We start from the raw sequence: 16,133 nt of genomic DNA on the forward strand, positions 1-16,133 counted from the left end.
CTCCAAGGGATCTCCCCAACTCAGGGATCAAACCTAAGTCTCCCACATTGCAGGCGGATTCTTTACCATCTGAGCAACCAGGGAGCCCAAGAATACTGGAGCGGGTAGCCTTTCCCTCCTGCAGGAGATCTTCCAACCCAGGAATTGAACTGGGGTCTCCTGCGTTGCAAGCGGATTCTTTACCAGTTGAGCTACTATGGAAGCTGGTAAAGTATTAGCACAAATTTAAAGTAAATCCTTAAATGTTTATGGAAGGGGCCATACGTTTTTTAAAGTTGCTTTTCTATCTACATGTTTCTCCATTGCAATTAGTGCTTCTTAAACTTTACCATGTGTCTGAATAACCTGGTATAGAAAGAGTAATTTTCTGGCCTAACTCTCAGAGATTCTGATTTTTAAAACAATGTTTTGTGAGAGTATAGTTGATTTACAATCTTGTGTTAGTTTCTGCTGTACAGCAAAGTGTCTGATTGTGGATATCCATGGTGATGCCCAGACCTTTAGTGTGGACCACGCTTTGAGAGAGCTGCCTTGAGCAGAAGATGTCTGGGGGTGTACATTGATAAAGGGCTTGCCCTGTTAACTCAGTGGTCTTCAGGAAAGAGACCTCTAAAAATAGTTTGGGTGGTGTCACTTTAGAAGGAGAGAGAAAAGCAAGTGGAATTGGTCCGTAGGGAAGAAAAGGGAAGGGGAGAGAGATCTGATGTGGCCTGTAGAGTGTCCTTGAGTTCTCAACTGCCAGGAAGTTCCTGAGGTGGACAGTGGCTACTTTTTGCTGTTTTTGTGGTTTATTTGCATGTTGACTGAAAGTGAGAAAAATTTTTTTTCTTATATAAAGTTAATACACTTTAAAAATAGCTCTTGTAAAGAGAGCACAAAATGGATGCTGCAGATGAGTGGAACTGAACAACAGTAAGAATGAGATGTAGCAGGGGCTATATGGGATATGACAGAAGGTGGGGCTTGGAATAAGGTTTATAGTCTTGGATGCATTCTTTGTGTGAAGTCACTCAGTCGTGTTCTGACTCTTTGCAGCCCCATAAACTGTAGCCCACCAGGCTCCTCTGTCCATGGGATTTTCCACACAAGAATACTGGAGTGGGTTGCCATTTCCTTGTCCAGGGGATCTTCCTGACCCAGGGATTGAACCCAGGTCTCCTGCACTGCAGACAGATTCTTTACCACTGATCCACCTGGGAAGTTTGAAGGCTTGCAGTTTACAGTTGGGGATGGTGGTAGTTGTGGGAACCAAAATAACTACCCAAAAACTAAACACAAATATAGACCTTTTCCCCCAGTAAACTTAGCAGAAATAAGATACAATGGACTTTGTTAAAGATGGCCATTGAACACAGCATTCACACCCTCCTGAAACCCCATTGAGAAAGAGATTAAAAATTAAAAGGCATAAACTCTGAAGGACAGTGAAAATAAGCTAATTATAACATTTTGGAAACTTGAAATTAGGTGAAGGAGTTATGACTGAGTAGAGCTAAGAAAAGTAAATCCTAAACCATGTTGCGGGAAGCTGAGCAGCACCTCCATGTGGCAGAAAAGGTTAGGGACAATTCAGGTAACTTCTGAAAGTGCTGGCAATGCAAGAGACCTGGGCTGGATCCCAGGGTGGGGAAGATCCCCTGAAGAAGGGAATGGCTACCAACTCCAGTATTCTTGCCTGGGCATCCTGTGGACAGAGGAGTCTGGCAGACTATACAGTTCATGGGGTCGCAAAGAATCGGACATGACTGTGCGAATAACACTTTCTCTTTTCTGGAAGTGTAGGTGATGCTGGTGGGGTGAAGAACAGGAAAATCAACTAAAAGTCTTTAAGAAACACTGAGATTCTGTGTCACTTCCCCACCCCTCTCTCCTTGGGAGCAGTGTAGCAGGAATTTTGGGTGTTGGGGAACAACAATAAATGTTAAGTCCTTCCCGCTGTAACCAAAACCTGCTCATCTCTTGAGAATGCTGCTGTCCCAGCACCATCCCTCACATCATATATTCTGGGTCCTCTTTCTCTGTGAAAGTTTCAGGCCATTCTTTACCTCTCATTTAGCCCCAAAACCTTCACCTCTGAATCCTGTCATCAGGCTGGAACCTCTCAGTCACATGCCCTTTGTTCCTTGAAGATGTTAGCTCATCACTTGCTCTCACTCTGCTCAACATTAATCTTGCCTTAATTTTTGGTGTTTTCAGTGGATGAGCCTTCCAACAGCTCACCTCTCATTTTCTTTCTTACCCTTTCATTTTACCTGAACCACTCCTTTGATCATGTCCTAGACATTGTCATTTTAAAACTTCACCCCTCTGTACCCTCAGCACTTTAAATATCTTGCTCTGTGACCTGCCTTTCCAATTTCCTTCTTTTAGAATCCTGATACTAGCAGTCCTTCAGCTCCCACTGTTCCCCCCTTTCACTGCTCTTCACTTCCTTCATGCCTGTTCTTTATCCCGCTTAAAGTCAGTTAAGGTCAGTTATTATAACACTTCCTCTACACTCTCCCTTAATGGCCTTGCCCTTTTCTGGTTTTGGTATAGACTCAGTTGGCAGGACCCCATCTCTGACTAAATGCAGTTCTTTGCCTTCTTTGTGCCTGCATCCATGCTACCAAAAGTGGTCAGGGAAAAGCACGTTGTCATGTGGAATTATCCTGCTTGAGGTTCATGGCAAGTAACTTCAAGTAGGCCCTTAATGCCTCCTATAGTCATACTGTATCTCCAGGGTTCCCTTCATTTTCCTGGACTGCTGCTCTGAACCTTCTCTCTCAAACCTCCCAGTACCTCTTGCCTGGTCCTCACCAGCCTCAGCTGATCGATTCTGCCCTCTGCTGGGATAACTGAGCTCCAGGGAGTGGCTGTGCCTTCAGCCCTGGTGCCAGAGTGAGAAGATCCAGATGGGGCCCTACCTCATCTCTTCTACTTTTCAACTTGCAATATCTGATCTTCTCCACTCAGTTCTCATCTCATGTAGTAAGGCAGTTCTGTCACATTCAGCAACCCACTTCTACTTCCTAATTCTGTGTCAGTGTGTAGTTGCAGACATTATTTTTTTTGTCACACTGTGCGGTTTATAGGATCTTAGTTCCCCAACCAGGAATTGAACATGGGCCCACAGCAGTGAAAGTGCAAAGTCCTGTCCACTGGACCATCAGCGAATTCCCCAGAATCTATTTTAACACGTTTAAGCAGAAACGGATTTGCTACAAACCACCAGGTAGCTTACAGAATTCCCAAAAGGAACCAAGCTGGGCTCTCACATGTGCAGATGCTCAGAAAAGGGACCAAGGGCAGAACCAAGAGGCTCCAGTGGAAACCCAGCAGCTGCTGGTGCCTGCTACTAGCCTGGCGCCCTCACCGCACCAAAGAGAGGGGCTAGACCTCTAGCAGGTTTGCTACATGTTCTGAGAAAAACCAAGTGCTTGCACATCCATTTTGGTAGGATCCTGACTATATGGTCTCATGACCTTTATTTCCATCTTCCAAGTTGTACCTGCTCAGTGAAAATTGGTTGTATGTATACATCTAAGGAGCAAGGGCTTCTGGGCAATAGTTTTTGAATTCTGCCTCAGAAACTGAGATTTATAATGTGGAGCAGTCCTACAAAAAAGGGAAAGGATTTTCAAAACATTTTGGGTAGCTTTTATAAAATATCAAATATTCATTTCAGGCATAGAAAATGACCAAAATCTCTGAAGAAGACACTAAATTCATGGGTAGGGAAGGTCAATATCCAGATTCCAATTTTTGCCAAGTGAATTTTTATGTTAAAAATAATTCCAATTAAAATTTACAAGGGAAGTTGTGTGTGCGTGCACATGTGTACGTGTGGAACCTCACAAATTGATTTTAGAATTTATACAGATGAGCAAAGGACAAAGAATAGCTAAGACATTTTTGAAGAAGTTGGTTGATTTTGTGCTACCAGATATTAAATATATTGATAATGAAAAACAACAAAACAAAAGCAAAACCAAAGCCACCCTAAACTTAACATACACTGTAATATGATTTATGTGAGTTAAAACAGCAAGAGTGTTTAGAAATAGACTCATTTTATACAGTCATACATATTTATACAAAGTACAGAATTATAGAGAAAGTATAGAGTGATCAGCATCAGTGGCACAGGCTGAGAAAATATACTTCCTCTCCTCTTCCTCCTCTATTCTCCTCTTACTACTTCTTTCACTCTGTCCCACGTTCCAGGAACCCAGTCCCACATGCTGCCCCTCAGTGGTCCAACACTCCCCACCTTTGCCCTGTTTGTTTTCGGAAAGCAATAGTAGATATTTTGTTTCTAAAATATCTTGAATTAAAGATTCTCAAAGTGCTTTACAAAATGTGGTCTTTTTACACCTCTATAAGTAGATCAGTACAAAAAACTTATTTTTATGGCTGTCCAGAAGTTATATGATTTGCTTTAAGGTAAAAATCATATTGTTTTATTAATTTTTTTAAGATTTGTTTATAGCTGTGCTAGGTCTTCGTTGCTGTACTCTGGCTTTTCTCTAGTTGCAGTGAGTGGAGGCTCCTCTTTGTTGTGGCGTGCAGGCTTCTCCTTCAGCAGCCTCATTGGGGTGGAGCAGGGGCTATAGGCTCTCAGACTTCAGTAGCTGCAGCTCGCATGCTCTAGAGCGCTGGCTCTATAGTTGTGACATGTGGGCTTAGTTGCCTTGCGGCATCTGTGATCTTCCCAGAGCAGGGATCAAACCTGTGTCCTCTTCATTAGCAGGTAGATGCTTAACCACTGTGCCACCAGGGAAGCCCCCAAGTCATATTATCTTAAAAGCTAGATAATATATAAACGAATATGTTGCTTAAAGAAAATATTTTGAAACTTCTATTACATGAAGCCCATTGTAGGGCTGGCTCATCTATTTCTCATAAATGAATCAGTAATGATTGTTTATTTCTACCAATCTCCTCACTAGTTGCAGTGTGTGTTAGTTGCTCAGTCGTGTCTGACTCTTTGTGACCCCATATAGTGTAACCTGCCAGACTCCTCCATCCATGAGATTTTCCAGGCAACAGTACTGGAATGGAGTGGGTTTCCATTTCCTTGTCCAGGGGATCTTCCTGGCCCAGGGAGCAAACTCAGGTCTCCTGCATTGCAGGCAGACTCTTTACCGTCTGAGCTACCAGGACTGTTACAGGAAATTTCAGTTGGTCACAATTTTCAATTTACCCCATTACCACCTTCTTAATAACACCTTGAATTGTTTTAGTCATGACCTGTGGTTTACGGGATTTAGCTTCCCAAGCTGGGATTGAACTCGGGACACTAGCAGTGGAAGTGGAGAGTCCTAACCACTGAACCACCAGGGAATTCCCCTTGGATTTTAATAATGATAAAAATATCTACTTTACTGGCACTGTTTACCATTTAATATTTAAGCACAATGCACGAAAAGTTAGATTTTTATATATCAGGTTTGTATTTAAAAAAACTCCAGAAATGGTAAATGACCTTGTTTCGGGACACAGTGACTAGAGACAGAACTGAAGTATATCAATGCCCACTTTCAGCTCTAATCTTTACTTTCTAAGAAAAGCAGTCTTAGGTATAGCAGTTCTCAGTGTATCAAATAATTATGTGGGATAGATGAATTTTTTCTTGCCCTTGTTTTGCCGGCAATCTTAACAGTTTAGTTATAATTTGTTCTTCAGTGACTACTAGCAAATTGGTTATCTAAGGAAGGAGTGATGTTCATTAAATTCTGTCAATAAAAGTGCAAATAATGAGTCTCAAATGTATAGGCAGCAAAAATGTGAAGTCAAATTGTGTCTGTTCCTAAGAAGGAGGTCTTCTTTATAGCCACTGTTCTGGTAACAGAGCAGTTTTCTTGCACATTTTCAGCTCTCTCATTTTCCATAAACAAGATGCCTAATTATTATTCTTTAAATATTTATTTATTTGACTGCATTGAGTCTTAGTTGAGGCATACAGGATCTTCGTTGCTTCATGTGGGATCTTTCACTGTGGTGCACAGAATCTCTACTGGCAGCTTGAGGGCTTAGTTACTCTTGAGACATGTGGGATCACAGTTCCCCGACCAGGGATGAATCTGTGAACCACTGCAAGACGGATTCTTAACCACTGGACCAGCAGGCAAGTCCTTATGCCTGATTATTTTATAAGCAGTTAAGAAGAGGTGTCTACAATATCTCCACTTTTAATCTCTTGACCATATAAAGTGGCTTTTAAATTTCTTTTTTTTTTTTTTTCTAATTAGAAATACATGCTTTGGAGCAAAAATTTTGCCTGGAAAAATACCTAGGCCTGAATTTCACCACGTTTAATGCTTCGGTGAATATACAAACACACACACAGTGAATGTGGATGCATTCATGAATTATAATTATGCATACTCTGTCATAGAGTTCTTTTCAGTTAGCAGAATACAATGTCTGTGTCCTAGTAAACAAATGATCTATAATATCATGTTTAATAGCTGCGTGATATTACACTGCATGGATTTCTCTTCTTCCTGGAACTAATTTCTTATTATTGAATGTTTAGGATATTTCCATTTTGAATCTCTCTTAATACTTAGATGAACACCCAGTACATATGTGATTGACACAGTTATGATTTATCATTATTTTTTACCTCATTCCATTTAAAAGAAGTGGAATATTTCTGTTAAACTATTTGATACCCAGCCCAAGCTCGTCCTGCTTACTGTACAACAGGCCAATAAATTAGGAGACGAGTTGTTGGGGCAAGGAATAATGGCTTTAACTGGAAAGCTAGCAGGCCAGAAAGATGGTAGACTAGTGTCTTCTCACAAAGAACCATCTTCCTTCAGTCAGAATTTGGGCTCCTTTTACACAGGGAAGGGGGAGGGCTCACTGCAATGCCAATGGGCCAGGGGACCCACCCCTATTACACCTTTTGTTCTTCTATTTCGCTCTTATTATTTTTCCAGAGCTACTCTATAAATAATAAATGGCATTGCTTTTCACATTGAAGAAGTTGGTGTTGGTGCGACTGTCCCAGGAACGCTGGAGACAGTTATGCCCTGTGCAACCTTGTGCGCTGGTTCTCTATCCGTCTCTGTGGGGTATTAGTCTCTCCCCTGTTACTCAGCAACATGTTCCCTCATTAACACTGTGCTTGAAGTATATTACTAGAGGACTCAGGAAAGTAAGGGAATAAACCAAAAGGAGGAATATTTAGAGCTCAGGAAACGGAGGATCCAGTATTCACAGAGTAGTGAAGGGGTGGGAAGAGAGTTGTACCCCTGTCCTAGGCAACAGCCCGTTTGAATTGGAGGAGGACGATGAAATACTTTGGGGGTTAGGCCTCCAGGAAAAAGGGACAGCATTCTAATTCCAGGCACATCATTATGCACTGTCAGAACACCTAGGATAAAAGAACCTAAGAGCTTCTGCGTGTGTGTGGGAGTGGGGAGCAGGTCACATACATCAAGGGACTGGAAGTGGAATGACACGAGACTTCTCAGCAGCATCATGGGATGCTCCAAGAGAGTGGGCAGTGCCTTAAAAGTTCTGAAGAAAATTATTTTCAACCTAGAATTCCATCCCTAGCCAAACTGTCCATCAAAAGTAAATTAATGCAAGTAGAATGCTAAGTGCTAACTATAAATGTACTGAGAGTACTGAAACTGTAAATCACTTTGTGACCATTATAATAAAGATTGGCTCAGGTAAGAATCATCAATGGATGCTCAGTATAGGGGGAAATTTAATGAGGATCAGAATATTTGTATAATCTTCGATGTTTCCCCATGGGAGCTTATTAGTTGCAAGAGAAATCACAAAGTATCTACAAATTGTACAGCACCTTGACTAGATTATCAAAATTAACACCACCAAAGAGGGGCATTTGGAGATTGTATCCTTCATATGTGATGACCTGAGAAAAGTGCATCACTTGTGAGTATCCTAGTGAGGGGTGATTCCAAACCTAATCACAGGGAATCACCAGGCAAACCCAGTATGGTATATTTCTATTCAAAAAGGAGATTCCATGTTCTTTTAAAAATGTGTCATAAAAGACAAAGGCTGAGAAGGTATTCCAGATTAAGTGTGACTACAGATGCTAAATGCAATACTTGAGTGGATGCTCTATTGAAAGAAAAATAAACCCCTATAAAGGACATTCCTGGGCCAACATACAACATTAAAATATCGACAACAGATTAGATACAGATTAGATCAATATTAAATTTACTAAAGGTTAATGGTATTGTTATTATGTAAGGATATTCTAAGGGAGTATACACACTGAAGTATTTATGGATAAAGGGCCATGATGCATGATGTATGAACATTACTTTTTTTTAAAATTATTTAATTGGAGGCTAATTACTTTACAATATTGTAGTGGTTTTTGCCATACATTGACATGAATCAGTCATGGGTGTACATGTGTCCCCCATCCTGAAGCCCCCTCCCACCTCCCTGCCCATCCCATCCCTCAGGGTTCCCCCCAGTGCACCGGCTTTGAGTGAGTGCCCAGTCTCATGCATTGAACCTGGACCGGTGATCTGTTTCACTTATGGTAATATACATGTTTCAATGCTGTTCTCTCAAATCATCCCACCCTCACCTCCCAGAGTCCAAAAGTCTTTCTTTATGTCTGTGCCTCTTTTGCTGTCTCGCATATAGGGTTATCGTTACCATCTTTCTAAATTCCATATATATGTGTTAATATACTGTATTGGTGTTTTTTCTTTCTGAATTACTTCACTCTGTATAATAGGCTCCAATTTCATCCACCTCATTAGAACTGATTCAAATGTGTTCTTTGTAATAGCTGAGTAATATTCTATTGTGTATATGTACCATAGCTTTCTTATCCATTTGTCCGCCGATGGACATCTAGGTTGCTTCCATGTCCTGGCTACTGTAAACAGTGCTGCAATGAACATCGGGGTACACATGTCTCTTTCAATTCTGGTTTCCTCAATGTGTATGCCCAGATGTGGGATTTCTGGGTCATATGGCAGTTCTATTTCCAGTTTTTTAAGGGATCTCCACACTGTATGAATATTACTCTTAAATATTTCAGAGAAAATGATCATCTGTCTCCATCCATCTACCCCTCCCTCCCTCCATCCATCCATGAGAGAGAAAGAGGAAAGACAGAAAAAGAAAAAGCAGATATTAAAGAAAATGTTAGTAACAGGTGAATGTGGGTAAAAGGTAACACGTTTCATGTAACTATTCTTATTCTTAGAACTATTCTATAAGTTGGAAATATAAAAAAAAGTAATATAAACATGTTTTCAGACATCCAAGGACTAAATAGTTTAACCATCATGTTACAAGAATATGTGTGCTTCATAAAAATGAGGAAGCAATGTAGAAAAAACAACAGATGATCTAGGAAATTGGAAATCCAGCACAGGAGAAGGAGAAAGGAAGCCCCAAGAAGGCAACAGTAACCAGTCCAGATTGGAACAGAAGGATAACATATGGTGGGAGAGAGATCTGAAAAAAAGAAACAAAATGGGACTGATAGATTACTTGGAAGTGTTCGAGTGTGCAAAAATTATCGTTTCACAAATCTGTAGGAGAATTTGGGGGAAAAAAATAAGGGGCAATACAAAACAAAGCAAATTTCAAAAGAAAAAAAAATCCAGGCAACTATGAAGTACAGGAAAAGCCAAAAACTTAAGAAAGAAAAGGTAATCATAAAACACACCATGACTTATCAGGTAATGACATTTACAGTCATGATAAGTAAACACTGCATTTTTATAATCAAAATTTGTGGTATATTGGGCGAATGATGGAGTATAGTGAGACGTAAAAAATTACATCCTCAGTGATCACCATCAGAACTCAACAGATTCTAAAACAACCCTGTGAAGAGCAATGTAAACGTATGTGGCAGCTGCTGTTGTTTGCCCACAAAACAGCCAATCCCTTTGTTCCTCCTTCTGGAGTTTGTTCAGCATTTCCCTCCTTCCACTGGCCATGTGTAGCAGGGGCATCCCCAAAGGGGAAATGCTGCTTGGTCCAAGTAGATCATGCTAGGCCTATACCTCTCTGTTTACCAGGCAGGGCACAGCAGTGTGCTGTAGTTCTCAGGGGTTTCAAGGAGTACAGGTTACAATCTTAAGAAACACATAGCAAGTGGCCTTTAGGCATTGTAATTTCTGGATGTGGTGTTCAGAGCTCCTGAGTCATCTTGTGAGCCTGAGGGGAGCCAGACAAGATGGCAGAGGGCAGAGCCCAGCTCCTAGAGGAAGGGAGCCCTGGTCACACCACAGCCTCTCTCTTCTTTTGAAGTATCTTGTAAAGATGCAATCAAGGGAGTTCCCTAGTGGTCCAGTGATTAGGACTGTGCTTTCACTGCTTAGGGCTCGGGTTCAACCTCTGCTCAGGGAACTCAGGTACCACAAGCCTTGAGCACAGCCAAAAAAAACACACAATACAATCAACATACAATAATATACAATTAAAGATGGAAAATTGTAGTCTTCACCATCTGATTCTTTCATCTATATGTTAATGTTAACAGAGTGTATGTTATGCTGGTCTTTTGCATATGTTTATGCATGTGTTTGATTTTTAATATATGTACATATGTATGTGTTCATATATATGTACACACACACAATTCTTTAAACCCTCAATGGGATCCTCCAAAAGACCAGTTCTTCTCAAACTTGAACACGCTTAAGAATGATCCTGAGGACTCCGTAAACCCAGATTACCCGATGCCATCTGCAGAAATTGCCACACTTCAGGGCTTACACCTCAGTGCTTCTAGGAACCAGTGGACAAACTCACCTGCAGTTCTGCCATGTGAGATCCTCTGAATACACCCAGTTCACGTCCCCATCCCTCCCATTTCTCTTTCCAATCCTGGGAGCGCAACTGTCTTCCTTCTGGGTTTCTGTTCCAACCAGAAAAGGACAAAGCCTGCACTGCATCTTCTCCCCAGCCTAGTTAATGTCCTCTTCGTTTGACTTTCTACCTGCTTCCAAACCCAGGTACTTTATGGAGACAATGAGAAGCAAGCTGGCAGAGACCTTTGGGGAACACCAGCCGACCGGAATTAAAAAGGCTGTTTTTTAGAGACAATCCTCAATACCCTTCAATGCAGGAGGGTCCCCAAGTGGTATATTAATAGCAAATGCCTATTTAAAAAAATTTTTTTTAGCTTCAAAGAGATTTTTATAATAAGATAATTATATCACTGCTGTGCTGTGCTGGGTTGTGTTCAACTCTTTGCAACCTCATGGACTGTAGCCCACCAGGCTACATGCAATTCTGTCCATGGGCTTCTCCAGGCAAGAATACTGGAGTGGTTGCCATTTCCTCCTCCAGGAGTCTTCCCGATCCAGAGACAGAACCCGAGTCTCCTGAGTCTCCTGCGGTGCAGGTGGGTTCTTGATCACTGAGCCTCTTGGGAAGCCCGTTTGTATCATTAGTAGTTCTTTTTAATTTCTTGGGCAAAATTTAGTGGGTGAAGAATTGAGATAAACTTGTATTTCCTCTTGGAGGTACTTCACATGGGTAAATGAGGCCACATATTTGAAGGTTAAGGCCTGGCTCTCAGGGAAGAGCCCATGGATAGATCTGTCTAGCAAGGCCATTGCTGGTATATAGACAACTGGAGGTCCATAGCTTAGGTTAAATATGCTCATTGGTCCATCTTATTGGGAGAATATCAGTTCAGTTCAGCTGCTCAGTCATGTCCGACTCTTTGTGACCCCATGGACTGCAGCACGCCAGGTCTCCCTGTCCATCACCAATTCCCGGGGTTTACTCAAACTCATGTCCATTGAGCCGGTGATGCCATCCAACCATCTCATCCTCTGTTGTCCCCTTCTCCTCCCGCTTTCAATCTTTCCCAGCATCAGGGTCTTTTCAAATGAGTCAGTTCTTCCCAGCAGGTGGCCAAAGTATTGGGAGTTTCACCTTCAGCATCAGTCCTTCCAATGAATGTTCAGGACTGATTTCCTTTAGGATGGATTGATTGGATCTCCTTACTGTCCAAGGGACTCTCAAGAGTCTTCTCCAACACCACAGTTCAAAAGCATCAATTCTTTGGTGCTCAGCTTTCCATATAGTCCAGCTCTCACATCCATACGTGACTACTGGAAAAGCCACAGCTTTGACTATATGGACCTTTGTCAGCAAAGTGATGTCTCTGCTTTTTAATACACTGTCTAGGTTTGTCATAGTTTTTCTTCCAAGGAGCAAGTGTCTTTTAATTTCACGGCTGCAGTCACTATCTGCAGTGATTCTGGAAAATAAAGTCTGTCACTGTTTGCATTTTTTCCCCATCTATTTGCCATGAAGTGATCTGTGGTAGTTAGCTTCCATAAAGTCACTGTGAACACTGAATTAGCAAATATAGAAGAACCCTTTCTCTCAGGGGAAATACAGGAGTAGGTTTCTGTGAGACTCTGGCCATAGTTTCATCAACTAATAAAAACATGACCTTATTTTATGTGTGTTTTATTTTAGAGACAAGTTGTTTAATATACATCAGATTCATTAATACTGAACATGGCCAACAGTATCATAACTCATCCCTGAACTAAGTGTATCTAACAGACGTATTTTCTTCATAAGGCACATCACAGCCTTCTTGCTTTTAGGAACACTGGATTGCATTCCAGGACATAACTCTGGAGCCATCCTAAGCAGTGAAATTACCAACAAGAAGTGGCACAAAAGTGTGAACAGAGTGACTACAGAAAGGGCATTGGTGTATAGTCTGAAGGATGAATCAAGAAGGCAGAGTGCCCTTGATCAACCTCATCTAGGAATACGCAGGGTGGGTGACTCAAGGTTTTTACCATTCTTCACAGGTCTGTGAATGACCACAAAACACTGAGGGTATTGATTTTGGGGTTACTAGTGAATTTTGTGAGTATCAGTTCAGTTCAGTCGCTCAGTCGTGTCCGACTCTTTGCGACCCCATGAATTGCAGCACGCCAGGTGTCCTTGTCCATCATCAACTCCCAGAGTCTACCCAAACCCATGTCCATCGAGTCAGTGATGCCATCCAACCATCTCATCCTCTGTCATCCCCTTCTCCTCCTGCCCCCAATCCTACCCAGCATTAGGGTCTTTTCCAATGAGTCAACTCTTCGCATGAGGTGGCCAAAGTATTGGAGTTTTAGCTTCAACATCAGTCCTTCCAATGAACACCCAGGACTGATCTCCTTTAGGATGGACTGGTTGGATCTCCTTGCAGTCCAAGGGACTCTCCAATCCACAAACATAGAACCTGTGAATATTAAGGATTGGCTGTATACATCTCTTTTTTTTTTTTTTTTTTACATCTCTTAAATATAAGAATTATTTTAAAAACATAACTTCAATTACCATTTTTGCTCCTAGATTCCTTAAGATTATGGAGTAGCCATCAAAATTCACATTTTTCCAACTGTCTTATTAAAGCATCTATGAATTCATGGATTTAATCATAGCTGACATATTTGAATTCATTTGCAAAGATTACTATGATTCATTTTATTATTTATCTTCAGTATTATTATTACCCGTGCTCAGACTGTCCCATCTTTGGCGAATGGGTGTTCTTTTTGTCCAGGCAGCACTGGTTCCTTTTCATGAGAAAGGGTCTGTAGAGACCCTGCTGTGGGTGCTCAATGCTATCAGCACTGTCTGTTTCCAGTGGGCAGAACTGGGAAACATAGGAAGTACCTGTCTATCTATGTATCTGTCTACCTATCTCATCAATCATGGAATACATCATGAATTTGAACCTATGCCTCCTTTTAAGGTTCTGGATTATATGATTTTTACTCAGTTCTTCTAATACTTGTATTTCCTTCTTCCCACACCCAGAATCTTTGTTCTCAAAAACAACATGAATGATAAAATATCCTATGATTATTCAGTAGTTTTATCTGACATTGCGTTACCCATATGACAGGTCTAAAATAGCAGAACCACAGTAATATCATTACCGACAACACTTAACTTTGTTGCTGTTTTTTCAAATTGGAGGATAACTTCTTTACAATATTGTATTGGTCTCTGCCCTACATCAACATGAATCAGCCACAGGCATACATATGTCTCCTCTCTCTTGAACCTTCCTCCCACCTCCCACTCCACCCCACCCTTGTAGGTTGTCACAGAGCACCTGATTTGAGCTCCCTGCATCATATACCAAATTCCCACTGGCTCTGTTTGACATATGGTTATGTATATGTTTCTATGCTACTCTTTGAATTCGTAGAGCATGAATATAGGAGGGACAGGATGAGGAATGCAAATACCATGACATCAGGCAGTTCAGACAACTGTTGGGGAAACACAGGAGAACTGAGTAGTGCAGCAGAGGCAGTGGGCTGTGGAGGCAGGGAATTCTCTGTAATGTTTCCAAGGTATTTAAAATGCTTTTCAGCTCCCAGGAGAAACTGTACAGATGTTAGTTAATAGGCTTTTCTAGCTCTGTGGCCTCATATTACATCTAAACTTCTTTAGGTTCAGTATTCTCACTTGTAAAATGGGGAATGTAACAGTACCTACCTAAGAAATGAAGATGAAAAGCAATGATGCTTATAAAGCCTTAGCATAGTTTCTAGCACATACTAAGGTCTCATAAATCTTAGTTATTATACAAAGACCATTTAAGTGACTAGTGCACCATAACAATGAATATGAATTGCCTGCAACAAATTTATATGTTTTAAAATGTATTAGTTTTTCCTTTTGGATTGCTGTTGCTATCTAGCTGTTTCAGTATCTATTTACATGTGTAATTACAAAAAGGAGCTGGGCTGGAGCAGTGTGAAGCAGATGCTTAATTGCAGGAGAATTTGAGTATACAGTGTGTGAAAGGCCCCCATCATAGGGCTTCCTACGTGGCATTAGTGGTAAAGAATCTGCCTGCCAGTGCAGGAGACTAAGAGACATGGGTTTGATCCCTCGGTCGGGAAGATTCCCTGGAGGAGGAAACAGCAGCCCACTCCAGTATTCTTGCCTGGAGAATCCCATGGACAGAGGAGCCTGGCAGGCTACAGTCCATGGGGTTGCAAAGAGTCAGACATGACTGAGCAACTGAGCACTAATGGTTCCATCATAGGGCATCTGAAACAGCAAAGGAGAAGTCCCTGGATACCACAGTACCTGCAGCCACAGGAGAGAAGCCTTTCCTGGTTCAGTTACTATCCTGGCTCTCTGTCATGTAGTTGCACGAACTGAAGATGCCTTTGTAATTAAAACCTTTCTGGATAGAAGTGCTGAATTTCTCCAAGTTGGGCCTGAAACACACATACAAGTGTATGGTGGGAAAGGGCTCTAAGAATAAAAGCTAATCGCTGTTTTCCTAAACTGTGCCACAGGTTGGAGTTCCAGCAGGACTTGTATCTCTAAAAACAACAGTTACAGAACAGAACAGATTCGCAAGCACTTATTTTGTGCCAGACACCACGGTAAACACTGTGCCAATCTGTGAATTCATTTAATTATTAAACTTCAACAGCCCTTTGTGAGGGGTATCCCCATCATACCCATAAAACAGACAATGAACAGGCAAAGCAACTTGCTGATCCCCAGTCAATGAGTGGTTCAGCCAGTTTTCTGGAACTAGCTGGTTGACGCTCTCAACCCGTACACATTTGGCCACTGAAATGGTGGCCACTACTCTTCCCATTTCCAGTTCTCCCACAGCGGTGTAGACACAGGGCCCAGGTCGCGTGGGCACATTTGGAGCAATGTACCTGTTATCTGGAATGGCAACCACAAGTAGTGTACACCTCCTGGGAAATCCTCAGGACTGGAACCATTCAGCCGCTTGCACTGGATTCCCAGGTGGACCAGTGGTGAATTCGCCTGCAAATGCAGGAGACGCGGGTTCGATCCTTGGGTCGGGACGATCCCCCAGAGGAGGAAATGGCTACTCACTCCAGTATTCTTACCTGGAAAATTCCATGGACAGAGGAGCCATGGGGTCGCAGAGTCGGACACTACTGAACCGACTTAGCACACAGCACATACCTGGACCCAGAGGCCGAGATCTGAGTGAATTAAGGGGTGCCGCGACACCCAACCTCTAGTCGGCTGAGCGGTTGGAGCACAAGGGCGGAGGGACCAGCCCCTAGTTCTGTTACCGCGCCCACCAATGACGTCACGGGCAAGCGCCTGTCCGAAGCCCAGCCCCTTCGGGT

General features: G+C 42.0%; 1 protein-coding gene and 1 long non-coding RNA gene across 3 annotated transcripts in view; one reads left to right on the forward strand and one right to left on the reverse strand.

The window, feature by feature from the left end:
• LOC145520633 (zinc finger protein 621-like) overlaps positions 1-16,133 on the forward strand; it is a 57,059-nt gene that overhangs the window by 27,627 nt on the left and 13,299 nt on the right. The gene's annotated exons all lie outside the window — the stretch shown is intronic.
• On the reverse strand, positions 12,429-16,089 carry LOC145520643 (uncharacterized). The gene is made up of 4 exons (XR_014064688.1): positions 15,885-16,089; positions 15,687-15,798; positions 15,094-15,227; positions 12,429-13,222 (listed from the first exon to the last, which is right to left on the reverse strand). It is a non-coding gene; the product is annotated as an uncharacterized LOC145520643 (long non-coding RNA).

Source organism: Giraffa tippelskirchi, chromosome 9, assembly GCF_054371585.1.
Source record: "Giraffa tippelskirchi isolate mGirTip1 chromosome 9, T2T-mGirTip1v1.2.pri, whole genome shotgun sequence".
In the NCBI taxonomy this organism is placed as follows: Eukaryota; Metazoa; Chordata; class Mammalia; order Artiodactyla; family Giraffidae; genus Giraffa; species Giraffa tippelskirchi.